The 13823-nt window shown below is 35.5% G+C and overlaps 1 protein-coding gene across 1 annotated transcript in view; it reads right to left on the reverse strand.

The window, feature by feature from the left end:
* Window positions 1-13823, reverse strand: part of LOC127281957 (discoidin domain-containing receptor tyrosine kinase B) — a 395594-nt gene that overhangs the window by 305850 nt on the left and 75921 nt on the right. Inside the window, exon 3 of the mRNA XM_051305982.1 lies at window positions 10651-10686. The gene's annotated coding sequence lies outside the window, so the exon portion shown is untranslated. The remainder of the gene's footprint in view (window positions 1-10650; window positions 10687-13823) is intronic.

The raw sequence follows: 13823 nt of genomic DNA on the forward strand, positions 1-13823 counted from the left end.
ATCTTCGTTCTTAAGGTGCTTGCGTATTGGATTCAAATTTCTATTTCTCTTATTACTGCTCTTGAAAAATATTATATATGATCAAATATAGAGATTATTTGCTAATATTGATTGATTTTCAGAAAAAAAATTGAGTAAAATTAAATTCAACTAAAAATTTGATTAAATTTTTTTTACTTGCTTTTCCAATTTTCCAAAGTCGCTGCTTGTGGCATGTATGAGATGAAATCTGATCGACTTGATATACAATATAAACAAGGCATTTCTATAACGATCGAAGGATTCTAATAAATAAAAATAAAAAATTTCTTTACTATAAATTATTTAAATTTTTATTTCTCGCATATATTTATAATTTTAAATTTGAATTTTAAATAAATTTAATTCATCGATTTACTATTTCTTTGATTTATTTTTATAAAAGAATATTTCAATATCTCAAGCGAATAATTTAAATAAAGAAAATTGATTATTTAAATTATATGAATTATATGAAAGTAAATTAATTACTTATGATACTTTTTAATTGGCTTTCAAGGAGAATCTGAATTGATCGCTAAGTTTATTGACAGGAGAAGGTATACATATATATATATAACTATAGTTGCGGAGGAAGGTTTATCGGGAGAAGGAATCATGAATTAGTGCCAATGCTGTTCGAATTGAATACATTAGCCTATCGAATTTAATGAATTGTCAATGAGCGAATTGATTTATCTCTCTGTAACATTACATATTGGCGAAAGGTAAAATTTCATCTCACAAGATTTGTGACACAAATGCATGAAATTGAAAGCATATAAAGATTTTTAAAAAAACGATATCCCCTTTCAAACACATTTATGCCGGTATGTAATACGATCGTTAACAAAAAAAAGGTGTAACGTGTCATGTCTCCAATTTTAATTCTAAAACAAAATTCCATTTTTTTTGCCTTTTCAAACAGATGTTTTCTTTTTTGAAATAAAATGATAAAAATAACTAGCAATACTGACACGGACGAAAATAATATAATTACAAATATGACATTTGGAATAAATGCAATTTAAATCAAAACCAAAACACTCACACATTGTTAATTAATCACGATTATTAATTGAACTTGTTACTTTTTGGATAACGTGTTGTCGTCGTTTCAGAATTTAAATAGCTTTAGAATAATTAATGTGAAGCCAGGGCAGAGACTGCTGTCGAAGTTTGAAATTTATGACGTGTACGGTCTGGCAGCACATTATACAGGCATTTACACCATCATTGTTGCATTGCAGGAGGGATATAATCTGACGAGACACTGAATTCAAGATCATGTTCCCTTGGAGTTTCTTCACCCTTGACAGTAGGCGCGAATCTTAAACTTAGATTTGAAATTAAGTATAATTTATATTTATGTATTCGCAAGAAACTCTCCTTACAATAATTAATTTTTACCCAATTGTCATAACAATTGTTATCGTGAGAAAAAAAAAGTATATCTTTAAAAAAAAAAACGTGAAAGCATTGTTTTTTTAACCCGGTTTCCGGAAAACTTATATAACGAAAAAAAGGTGAAGAAAGTCTCAAGGGAAAAGCATCAATGTGAAGAAGTTCACCCTCGTTCTTCACAGTAGTGACATTCCCTTCTTTTACACAGGATATCAAGAAAACCACACACATATATATATACCCATGGGAATGTTGAAATACCCTGTCATCTCCTCGTTTTCCTATACACTTCCTGCAAATGTGAAGACGTGTCCACGCGGACTTGGACCAAAATATAATGTATCAAAAGTAAAGCCAGGTGTAATCATGTTTATGTCAAAAGAATGAAAAATGAAAGTCGAAGTGCTGATATAATTGTTTTCCCCAAGTTCTTTTTCTCTCTCTCTATATGTAAGGGTCAAGATAAACAAGAATTTTATTAGGGTCCTTGGAAAAAGTTTTTCCAAGAGAAAAAGTACAAACTACATTTCCACTTTGTGAACTCAAAAAGATATCAATTAACTTTCATTCCTTTTAGCCAAAATTATCAACATCAATTGAATTAACAATTATTTTTTTTCTCAGATTTACCGAAAAAACAATGACTATTTGCAATAAATTAATTTATTAAAAACAATATAAATGTTTCAATAATAAAAATTGCATTTCTTTTAGACTAATTAGTTATTCGAGAATGCAGCAAGGTTACAGATCTCATTTGCCAGCGAGAGGAGAATATTTGCGTAGCAGAGTATTTGTTTTGCGGTGAGATTGTGTGGTACACCCCAGTGGGCGTACGCGCGGGTCCTGAAGCACGCATATGCAAAGCATGGGCGGACCAGCAATCTGTACTGTCATCAACATACTGCGAAATGTTCCAAAGGTGAACCATTGTTGTATGTAACGCATTGCTTGAATACATGCACACATGCCTTTCTTAACTTGCACCACCCTCTTATCTTGTCCCACTTATCGTCTCTTATACACTGGTGATATGACTTTGAACTCCTAATGCAAGGTTTATGGACTTTACAAACACCTAACTTAACTTTAGAGTCAAGTATTAAAGATATAGGAACAATAGTCTCGGTGTGATTAACGTTACCATATAGAAATAACTGTTTCCCATAACAACTGATTGTCTAAATATTGTTTCAATAAATATAGTTTCCAAACATCTGTTTCCATAACAACTGTTTCCCTAAGTGCTGTTTCCATAACAACGGTTTCCTTAGCAACGAATGTTTACATAACAACGGTTTCCATAGCAACGAATGTTTCCCTAATTTATGTTTCCATAGCAATAACTGTTTTCCTAATTACAGTTTCCATAGCAACAACTGGTTCCTTAATTACTGTTTCCAAAATAACGGTTACCCAAACAACCGTACCATAACAATGGTTTCCCTAGCAACAACTGTTTCCATAGCAACTGTATCCATAACAACGGTTTCCCTAACAACAACTGGTTCCCTGATTAGTGTTTTCATAGTAACAACTGTTTCCATAACAACTGCGTTTTCCTAATTACTGTTTCCATAACAATGGTTTCCATAGCAAAAACTGGTTCCCTGATTAGTGTTTCCATAGTAACAACTGTTTCCATAGTAACAACTGTTTCCATAACAACTGTTTTCCTAACTACTGTTTCCATAACAACAACTGATTCCCTAATTCCTGTTTCCATAACAACGGTTTCCATAGCAACAACTGTTTACATAACAACGGTTTCCATAGCAACGAATGTTTCCCTAATTTCTGTTTCCATAGCAATAACTGTTTTCCTAATTACAGTTTCCATAGCAACAACTGGTTCCTTAATTACTGTTTCCAAAACAACGGTTACCCAAACAACCGTACTATAACAATGGTTTTCCTAGCAACAACTGTTTCCATAGCAACTGTATCCATAACAACGGTTTCCTTAACAACAACTGGTTCCCTGATTAGTGTTTCCATAGCAACAACTGTTTTCCTAATTACTGTTTCCATAACAACGGTTTCCATAGCAAAAACTGTTTCCATAGCAACAACTGGTTCCCTAATTCCTGTTTCCATAACAACGATTTCCATAGCAACAACTGTTTCCATAAGAACGGTGACCAAAACAACCGTACCATGATAATCGTTGATAATTAAGATTAATTCTCCAATTGTTGGGAATTGGAGCATCAAAATAAATCAATTCAAAAACTTTTAAAAGTTCTCAGGAAAGAAGAAAATCGATTCCACCATCGTAAAGTGACTAAATGCAGACGGTAATTCGCAAATAGATGATTCAGCATTTCTCACTAGTCTGCTGACTGCTTGTGCATATACCATATATATATGTGTAAGGGCGCGGTTACACTATAGCCCTCAAAATGCAACTGTTACAAATGTATGTGTAAGTTCATGACCAGTTGATGAATACATACTTCCCTCTTATTATACCTCATAGTCAGCAACTTTTGTCTCTGATCTATATGGTATATATATATAGTGGAAAACAACACGAATTGGCAGATGAGTGCCGAGACGTGTACAAGTTTATGATTCTTGGAACTTTCAAAATGTCAATTGCGTTCTGCTTTTAGTCATATAAGAGAGATCTTGAAATAGTAATAAACTCATGGAACTTTCGTCTCTCTCTCTCTCTTTCTCTTACTCTTACTCTCAAAACAATATTGTACAATTGACACAATGAAATCAAAGACGCTGTGGAAAAGTTTTCAAAGTTATTTCCAAATCAAACTTTGTCTTTGTTCGAGTATACTGAAAAGAGTATATATACAAACTTCTCCTAAAGCGAATGAGTAATTTAAAAGCCGGGAAACTGGAGAAATGAATTCTGAATTTCAATTGAGGAATGTGAAGGTACTAGGCCTTAAGTTTTAAGATTCTTGATAACCGCATGAATTTTTTTTCCCTTTTTCCATTGTAAATTTTTTTTTTGGCTATTTTATGAAATGTATTTAGAGATATATTGATTTTTATAAGATAAAATTAGAAAAGAAGGTAATGAATAACACAATACAGTACTGAGGTAACTTGCAGTAGAGTTATTTATACACTCGAGAAAAATGGTACAGCTTGAAGTATTTAGGTCTTGAGCTGTTCATCTTCCTTTCCACTCTCGTCGAACTTGGTTTCTTCCCAATTACTGACGAAACGCAACTTTATAGTCTCGGATCTATTACCAGGATAGCAGATAAATAACAAGACGCCATTGAAGAATAGCATGTATTTGTATTGGTCAAGGTTTTTTCCCTCTACTAATCTCTTTCTTTTTCTAATTAGAAATCATCTATCCAATTTTATCACTTGTCAATTATTTTTAAATTCCTATAAAATTTCTAGTGTGAAAAAAAAAATAATTCTTTACTTTGTGTTTAAGTTCTCGATTCACGGATCTATGGTATACCAAAGAGGGTACACTAACGAGCAGTCGAAGAGAGAATTTAGTTTAACGGTTGAATGCATCTTCTTGCTTATCTCATAGCACAACTTGCTTACACTGCATTGTGTTCATTTCCTCACCTGAAATTGGCATGTGAAGGCATTAAAGTTTAGAATATAAAAGAGGTACACACCACCCAGGAAGAGAATATGTGAATAACCTTTAAGACAAATATCTATAAATTTATTCCTTAATCATTATCATCTTTGTTTTTCTACTATATATAGAGAAAAAAAATAATTTTATCATCTCTCAACGATGTGAGTAGCTTTTATCTAATATGCATTAAGTTAAGCAAATTCAGGGATGCACTAGTATTCTCGTTTCAGAGTATACTGATTTTGAGAGATTCATGGCGAATAAATTTTTGGAGGGTTGGGATTCGTATGAAATTTAAATGTATGCTGAAAAGCACTCGGTAGAACCCAGTGGTGGACATATCATGTTGATTCTTCGCCCACTTTTATAGGTTATATAGTGTTAGTAAGTCGTAAACGAAGAGAATGAGAATCACCCGAGGAAAAAAGCCAAAAACCAGACACCGTGCGTTCTTGCTATGCACCCACTCACACAAGCCCCCTCATTAGCAGATCTGCATGTCTCAGTCCCCAATTATCCCGTCTCTCTTCTGAACCCATCCCTATCTCCCTCCCCTCCCCCCCGTTTATTCTGTTTTCCCTTCGAAATTCCCAGGTAGGTGGCTAATATAATATAACAGAGTTCATTTCGTGCCAATTTGCATGTACCGCTGGCTAATTCAGCCAAATTGAATTTGTCGCCGCCTTTCTGGTCGCACGTGCCCTGTCGTCTACATGGACAAAGGAGACACGAGAAAATGCATTTTTTTTTGCCCTCTTAACTTTCTCTTTTTCACTCACTTTGCCTTCTTTCTACATTATGAAACGGTCTTATTTTTTTTTGCACTCTCTCTCTATCTCTCTCAGAAAAAGACTCAGGAGTGTCTGCATTCGAGAAGTTAGGAAAATTTTCCGTCACTAGGGAGACACCAAACAAAATTAAAGAAGTGAGATATTGCGAGAATAAAAAATGAAAATAAATGTCTAGGATGTTTTCTCTTTTTATGAAAAGAGATTTTATAGATTTGAAAAGATTATGTTTATAAAATCATAAGTTGACCCAAATTTTGTATGTATATTTCAAACCAACACTTGTGGTTAATGTTACTTGCGATCGATAAATCAATTCCGCTCAAGTCCGCAAGCGCAGGACAAATGCCGATGGCGTTTGCTACTATAGCGATATAACATCCGGTCACTCTCACCCCTTAAAAAAAGTGAAAAAAAAAATAGTTGAAAAATTTCGGTTAGCCACGGAGAAGTATCGATTCAATATCAATGGAAATATTCGATAGAGATGCAACATTGTAAGGCGATTTGGTTTCACAGAAAAAATGAAAATCGTGAGAATATAGTTATTTGTTTGATTCTGAATGAAACGTTAATATTTAAAAAAAATTAGAAATTGTTGTATACTTGAACTTGTTGCCAAAGAAAAAAAAGTATTTGACTCATTTAAGTAAAAATAACAGCCCTTCTATTTTTGTTCGAAAGAAGTGATAATTTATTTAAGTAACCTTAATATTTGAAAGGAGGAAGAAGAAGAAGAAAGATATTCACATTGTCTCGAGGGAGGAATGAACAAAACGACTCATTCGCAATAGTTTCCTCAGAGACTTTTTGGCTCGCTATTAGAAACAATACATGGTGGCTCACAAATGATGTTAAAACGTTGGAAGAGCGCAGTGGTGGCGGCGTCGTCGTCGTCTCGTGATTTCTTCATTGTCATTCTCGGGGAAATTTAATTTGCTTAATCGGCAGTAGGGACCGTAGAAAGTTTAAACACAGTTCAAACTCTCCTCTCTCGAAGGAGGGAAATTCATTGGCGTAATGCTACCGCGCCGTGTTCAATTCTTCTATACGCTTTATTTACGCGCTTTTTCAAATTCTAAAATCAAAATGTAAAAAAAGGACCTTAGGGAATCGCTTCGATTTTATTCAGTCTCGTACAGAGAGGGTAATTTTTATTGTATGCACCCTCGTCAGTATATTTTTTTATTCCAAAAAAATCAAACAATATCTATAACGATCTATTTTTCCCGAAGAAAAAAAAATTTATTATAAAATAGTTTTAGTAATAATTTAAATATTTCGCTTTTAATTATTTTAATTTTGCTCACTTTTTAATAAGTGAATTGTGAGAGTTGAATTCTCTCGAATGAAAATTGAGAAGCGATTAAAACTGGGAAAAGAGCTACACAGCACCTGCAAGACTTACGCCCATGGCCGAGCTGACGCACAATACCTTTTCCGCGGGTGTGAATGGGTCTAAGAAAGCGTCGGCGGAATACAATAATTACTTTACCTCAGATTTACGAGGAGCGGGAAATTGAAATTTCAGTGCCACCGCGTTAGCTAACTTGCCTGCCTGGCCGGTTGGTTATACCCCGAGAGCAGTACAGAACATTTTCAATTATGGCATTATAATTTGTTGCCCCTAGTCCCACCTTATCCCCCATTCTCTCTCTTCTTCTATTTCAAAACCCGCACGCCTAGCTTTGCTTATATATACCGAATGCGAACACCCACTCTCACCGCCCGTCGAGATTATATTAATTTAATTTTGTCTTCTTTGACCATGTTTCGGACAGCCTTGCAATGACAGACGGAATATTATGACTCACACTTTCCATGAATTTTCAGTTTATGTTTTTCCTACTCCCAATGGACTTCTCATTCTTTTGCCAAATTTTATAATAATTTAATGAAAATTTTCTCAAAACGTGATAAATAATCAAAGAAAGTAAAAAAAAAAATAAATTACGAGAAACTGGGAATATGGTGACCTTAGAATATAGGCCATGGAAAGCAATTATGTCGACTGTGTGTTGAAAGTACGCGTCTACGTGCTGATGAAAAAAAGAGAGGAAAAAAAAAAATTCCCCGAGCTAAAAGAGAGTTTTTGGTCTTGGGATATTCGCTTCAGGGACGGATGTTGAAAAGGGAGAAAATGTAGTGGGGGAGTTATATAGAGTTATAGAGGGCGTCATGGTTCGTGGGAGGAGGGTTTTGGCAAAGGTGGAATGAGTGGCTAGTGTCAACACTCGCTCACTTTGTGAACCACCAACTCGCCAAACCCGGCCGCGCAATATTAACGTTCTCCCCTTCGCGAATCCTGACCCCCCACTTCATCCCTCAAACGCTCTTTCCCACTCTATGGAACTTAAATAGACAAACCTGCATTCTATTTGATATTTTACACATGACTCGTTTCAAAATGAAATAACTACCACTTTCATTGAACTACTACATTTACCAGTTGGATAAGAGATGTATTTACTCGTTTCTATTACCCCCAGGGCAAAATGTACGTTGTTTTAGATGAAATTAACTTTAGCATTGAAATTTGTTTTGTCGGATGAGTTTCCTTCAAATCAATCTACAATTTAGTTCAATCACTGTAGAAGATAAACAATTTGTTAATTTGTTCGAAAAAAGGAAAATTTACTTTTAAATTAACAGAAAAGATTTGAAATTATTGGAACTAGCGCACAATGTAGTGATGAAGACACTCCCTCTAAGAAAAGGGGCGGAGCGATCTACTGCGCAACGTAGTACGCAATGATGAAGACACTCCCTATTAGAAAAGGGGCGGAGTGATCTACTGCGCAGCGTAAAAAGCAGTGATAAAGCCACTCTTCATAAGAAAAGGGGCGGAGCGATCTACTGCGCAGCATACAACGCAGTGATGAAGACACTCCCTCTAAGAAAAGGGGCGGAGCGATCTACTGCGTAAACTAAAAGGTGGCGTTAAAGCAACTCCCTTTAAGAAAAGGGGCGGAGCGATCTAGTGCGTAAAGTAGAACGTAGTGATGAAGCCACTCCCCTTCAGGAAAGGGGTGGAGCGATCTACTGCGCAGCGTACAACGCAGTGATAAAGACACTCCCTCTATAAAAAGGGGCGGAGCGAACTACCGCGCAGTGTACAACGCAATGATGAAACAACTCCCTTCTAATCGAATCAGCCAGAGAAAACTAAATCTTTTCCTTATCATTCGCCTTTTATTTTATTTAATCTTTATTCAAATACAAATTATTTGTATAAAAAACAAAAAAATTTTCCCCTTATATATTTGAATTCCAATCATATCAAAATTTCTCTATCACTAATCATATAAATAAATAAATGATTTATTCATTCCATCATCTAACCAGTGTTTCAGGAAATTGTTTGCTTCCATCTTGAATCTCGTATTGTTTTCCGAATTCGGTGAGGGTGTGTGACACATTGATCGAATGCGAAGTGATCGTGGAGTATATTAATGTGTGGTTCGGGTGATATATACATGAGGGGTGAGTCTAATAGTAGGATCGAGATGTGGAGTCAATTTCCGTGGAAGTGACCAAAGTGAACAGTGTAGAGAGAGGGCGAGAGAGAGAGAGAACGCTATACTGCAACCTGCAATTTGCCGCGAATTCACACTGCGTGAATGATAAACGAGTTTCAGCGTAAGAAAATAAAAGCGTGTGAAAGAACATTTAACTAGCTTTTCGTTCTCTGGCACTTGGTTCATATTTATTTATTATATCTACACTTAATCGTAGAATATAAAATAATAAATGTAAATTAATATTTGTTTCCACAATTTTTTTTTATTTCGATAAATTTTTTTATAATCGTGAATTATACAAATGTGGTTGACACATAAAAAAAGAGAAAAAATAATTCATTTCTAATCCGCATTTATTTCTCACCGGTCAGACAATTTTACGTATTTACGGATCGTTATATTTCGAGAGGAATTTGGGAGATTAAGGAAAAGCAAAGCAGGTTGTACATATGTAAAATGTTATACGAAGGAAACATAACATCCACCTTCATCCATATATAACAGAATGGCGCCAACCCACAAAAGGGGTTTTACATCTTGAATAACGTGTGTGTGTGTTATTCCCACTGCGGACATATATTGGTCGGCGCATTTCACCACGTGCTTTCAAAACGTGGTTATTAATATTGTATCGATGCATAAAGAATCAGGGATTAAGGTCCCTCTCGTACACACGTCAACCCCCTTCTAAGTTATAATTGATTGTTGCAGAATTCGACATTGGATATGATGCTGTAACCCACGCGCGGATTACGTGCATCTAGTGCCTTTAAAGTTATCCATAGTTACTATGGAGGGGATTATGCTGCGTAATTCGGACGTACACAATATATGTATATGCACTCCAAGAGATGCCTTGTATGATTAATTGACTTTACGTGCAACACGACAAAAGCAGATATATATTCCTAGATTACCCATAGGGTGTCATGACATATGTCCCTTGCGCATAAATAAAGCAATAGAGGAACCGAGTCGTCGCGTTTAAACGCATTTTCGCCAAGAGGGGTGTTGAAAGAGGAAAGGTCGAGTAATTGCTCGAATTGGGGAAAATTGTGTTTGCGCACTCTTCCGATGCATGATCGTTTTCAACGCCTATCGAGAGAAGCCCTCGAGTGTGAATCGAATCGTTTATTTCTCACCTACCCCCGTTTCCCACCCCCCGAAACAAATTGTTACACAGTGAAGTATGCGACATAAAACAAGATAAGCAAAGTTGTGTTTTTTTCCCTCAATATTGTACAAATGCTATTTATTGCAAATGCTCTATTTTTAATCTTATAAAAAGATTTAGGTATAAAGTCCGAAACAGATTCCAGCAACTTTTATTCTTTATACTCACCAAGATTTTTTGTAGTCACTGAACGGATCATCGAATCTGAAACAGTAAAATAAAAAACAATTTTAATCTATGCACCTATTACATGAAAGAACCTTATTTTTTATCGTCCAAACGTTTCAAAATCAATCTCAATCAACTGACTCCATAAATATCAATTTAGATAATAGTTTCTATGATAAATGATATGGTCAGACAAATTGATTCGATCGAATTCATGTTGATGAAATGGTTTTTTTATTTTCAACTATACACAACACCTTTTTTATGCCTGTGTGGGGAATCTTCTGGAGCAGATGTTTTATTCGCAAAATGTATTTTAGTTTAATTTTCTAGAGTGGGCGTATCCAAATCATGACCAGGATCCAACGGTATTGTATAATCGGTGCCATTAATTATCGGATTTATATCGAGCATCCTCTCCTCATGCTTCAAGGGAAGACGTCAGAGTTATGAAATACGATTCATCACTGCCCAATATAGGGCGATTTCGAAACTACAACCAACAACAATGTATTTTATCTGTGTCTTCTTCAGACACTTGTGCTATTCAGTATCATATCACTATATATATATACAACTAAAGTTATACTCGCGGGAAATCTACTCAACTCGCGACAGCTTACGTAGGTGACGTGCAATTACCACGTTGATAGATCGTTTTGGAGGATGAGAAGACACCCTATGCTGAAATAAACCCTAAGTTTTTTTTTCTTGCATATCACTCATATTGCTTTTTGGGCCCTAGAATTTTTACTAAAAAAATTAATATAATGTATTTTTTTCTTGACAAAAAGAGAGCGGATCTGAAATTAAATTTCAATTTTAGGTTTTGATGATAGCAATTTTATTTTATTTAGTTCAGGATTTATATAAAGTGAATCCAAATTGCTCAAGGGTCATTGGATGCAAAGAGCGAACATAACTTTCAAATCCCTTATACCTATGTTTTTGGGTTCAGCAAACCACTTATACTGTTTCACTTTGAGGATTGTACTAACGATAGTTTTATGAAACTTTTTGTTTTCGTGGGAAATGAAACAGGTGTTCTATCATCTTGAAAATTCGATTCGACAAAAAACAAAACACAACTGGAGATTCCTGAAGAGACTGATTATAGGGCTCGTGTGTTCTGGTTAGTCCGATCATAAAAGAAGATCGTTTCCCTATATAATTTACAAAACACACACTCACACATTCCTCGATTATGATAATAAAAATTATATCCTATTTCTCAAAATTACATTTTGTATTTTCTTCTGTTATTTTTTACCGAAAAATTAATTTTATATTTCTGGTATTTGGAAATAAATTTTCTTTTTTTTCACAGAGATGCGTGTAAAGTATCGTGTTTTCCCTCTATTCCATTAAACTACAATGGTCGACGCAGTACTATGGTTAGGAAATGTACTATCTTCCAAATTGCAGGAGAAGAGAGGTGGGATACTTTGATGTATATTGTTACCCGAAAGCGGGGCTTCATACTAATTGAATTTGCGCAATTACGGCAGTAATTACGGAAGGATTAGGGCCATTGCTGGTGCTCCTCTTGTGTTCAAATGGGGGAACTATCAATGTCGCCTTACCTTGACTTTCCTTTATAATGCATACATCTAGTCATTTTTTATCAAAAAAAATAATAATACGACTTGAATCAAATTTTTCTACTATGCTTTTTTCAGGAAACATTTTATTTCACAATCTTGTCAATTCTTTCAGAAACATGAATTGTTTTTCATAAGTAAAAGATATTTATTTAACAGACGACTATTGTTGGTATCCAAATCTCATTGTTATAAATCAGAGCGTTAATCTGACCCCTTCATCTTGGTGCTGTTCTGGCGACAATGGGCAATCTCAATGTTTTTTTTTTCTCTTTCTTTTTTGTCGTTGGGACTAAGAAGAGCGTATAGCGCGCATTACAGAGAAAGAGAGTGTGGGAAGAGATTGCAGCGACTGCATAATCGAAATCAGCAATATCGCTCAAGCATGGTTTAGTGCATAACGAAAGAAAGCGCACCATACAGACAGGCGTCTCTAAAGAGGGACGAGTGCGTGTTCTATCTCGTTGCCAGGATGCAAGGCGTGTCTTTACGAAATCGCAAACAGTTGTAAAGAATCTGCAAACGGCCTCATAGTCCAAGGGGTGGTTATCTACCCACAGCAGGAGCACTAACTACCATTATCGTTGTGTTCGCTTGCGTAATCAATTCCACCGCGTGTGTGCATGGCTGGAATTTTAAGCTTTTTCATATATATTTCAACCCCTCCTTTTTGTAAAAAAAAAAAAATGTTGCGCACGTTACACGTAGAAACGTGTTTATCAAGAAAAATCGCTACCGAGAGAGAGAGGCGCGTTTTTATTACTTATAAATAGACACTTTTGTTTTACTTAGATAAGGCAGACAATTTGGAAATTTTCGATCAAAAGAACTCTTGATTAGGTATCGTTTTTTATATATTTTTTCCCCTCCTAAGTTGTTTACATTCCTGGGGAGCGATTCCGTAACTTTCCTAGTTTCCATTTCCCACTTTTAACTTTCCACTTCTCAATTTCTACTACCACTTTTCCACCTCCGAATTTCCACTTCTCATCTCCCACTTTCCTACTTTCTATCTCCTACTTTTATCTTTCCACTTTTCCACTTTCTACTTCCCACCTCCCACTTCCCTACTTTCTATCACCTACTTTTGTCTTTCCACTTTACCACCTTCTACTTCCCACCTCCCTACTTTATATCTCCTACTTTTATCTTTCCACTTTTCCACTTTCTACTTCCCACCTCCAACTTCCCTACTTTCTATCACCTACTTTTGTCTTTCCACTTTTCCACCTTCTACTTCCCACCTCCCACTTCCCTACTTTATATCTCCTACTTTTTTCCACTTTTCCACCTTCTACTTCCCACCTCCCATTTTTTACTATTCCACTTTCCACCATCTACTGTCCCCTTTTTGCACCTTCCACCTTCTATTTTTCACTACCCACATTGTATATAGGAAGTGGGAACTGAAAAATGGGAAGTAGAAGGTGGAAGGTGGAAAATGCGAAGTGGAATAGTAAAAAGTGGGAGGTGGAAAGTAGAAAGTACGCGGTGAAAAAGTGAAAATTGGGAAGTGGAAAAACAAAAGTAGGAGACAAAGTAGAGAAAGTGGGAAATGGAAAATGGGAGGTG

This window comes from Leptopilina boulardi, unplaced genomic scaffold (genome assembly GCF_019393585.1).
Source record: "Leptopilina boulardi isolate dan_hultmark-lab unplaced genomic scaffold, ZJU_Lbou_2.1 LbouV2_278, whole genome shotgun sequence".
Classification (NCBI taxonomy): Eukaryota; Metazoa; Arthropoda; class Insecta; order Hymenoptera; family Figitidae; genus Leptopilina; species Leptopilina boulardi.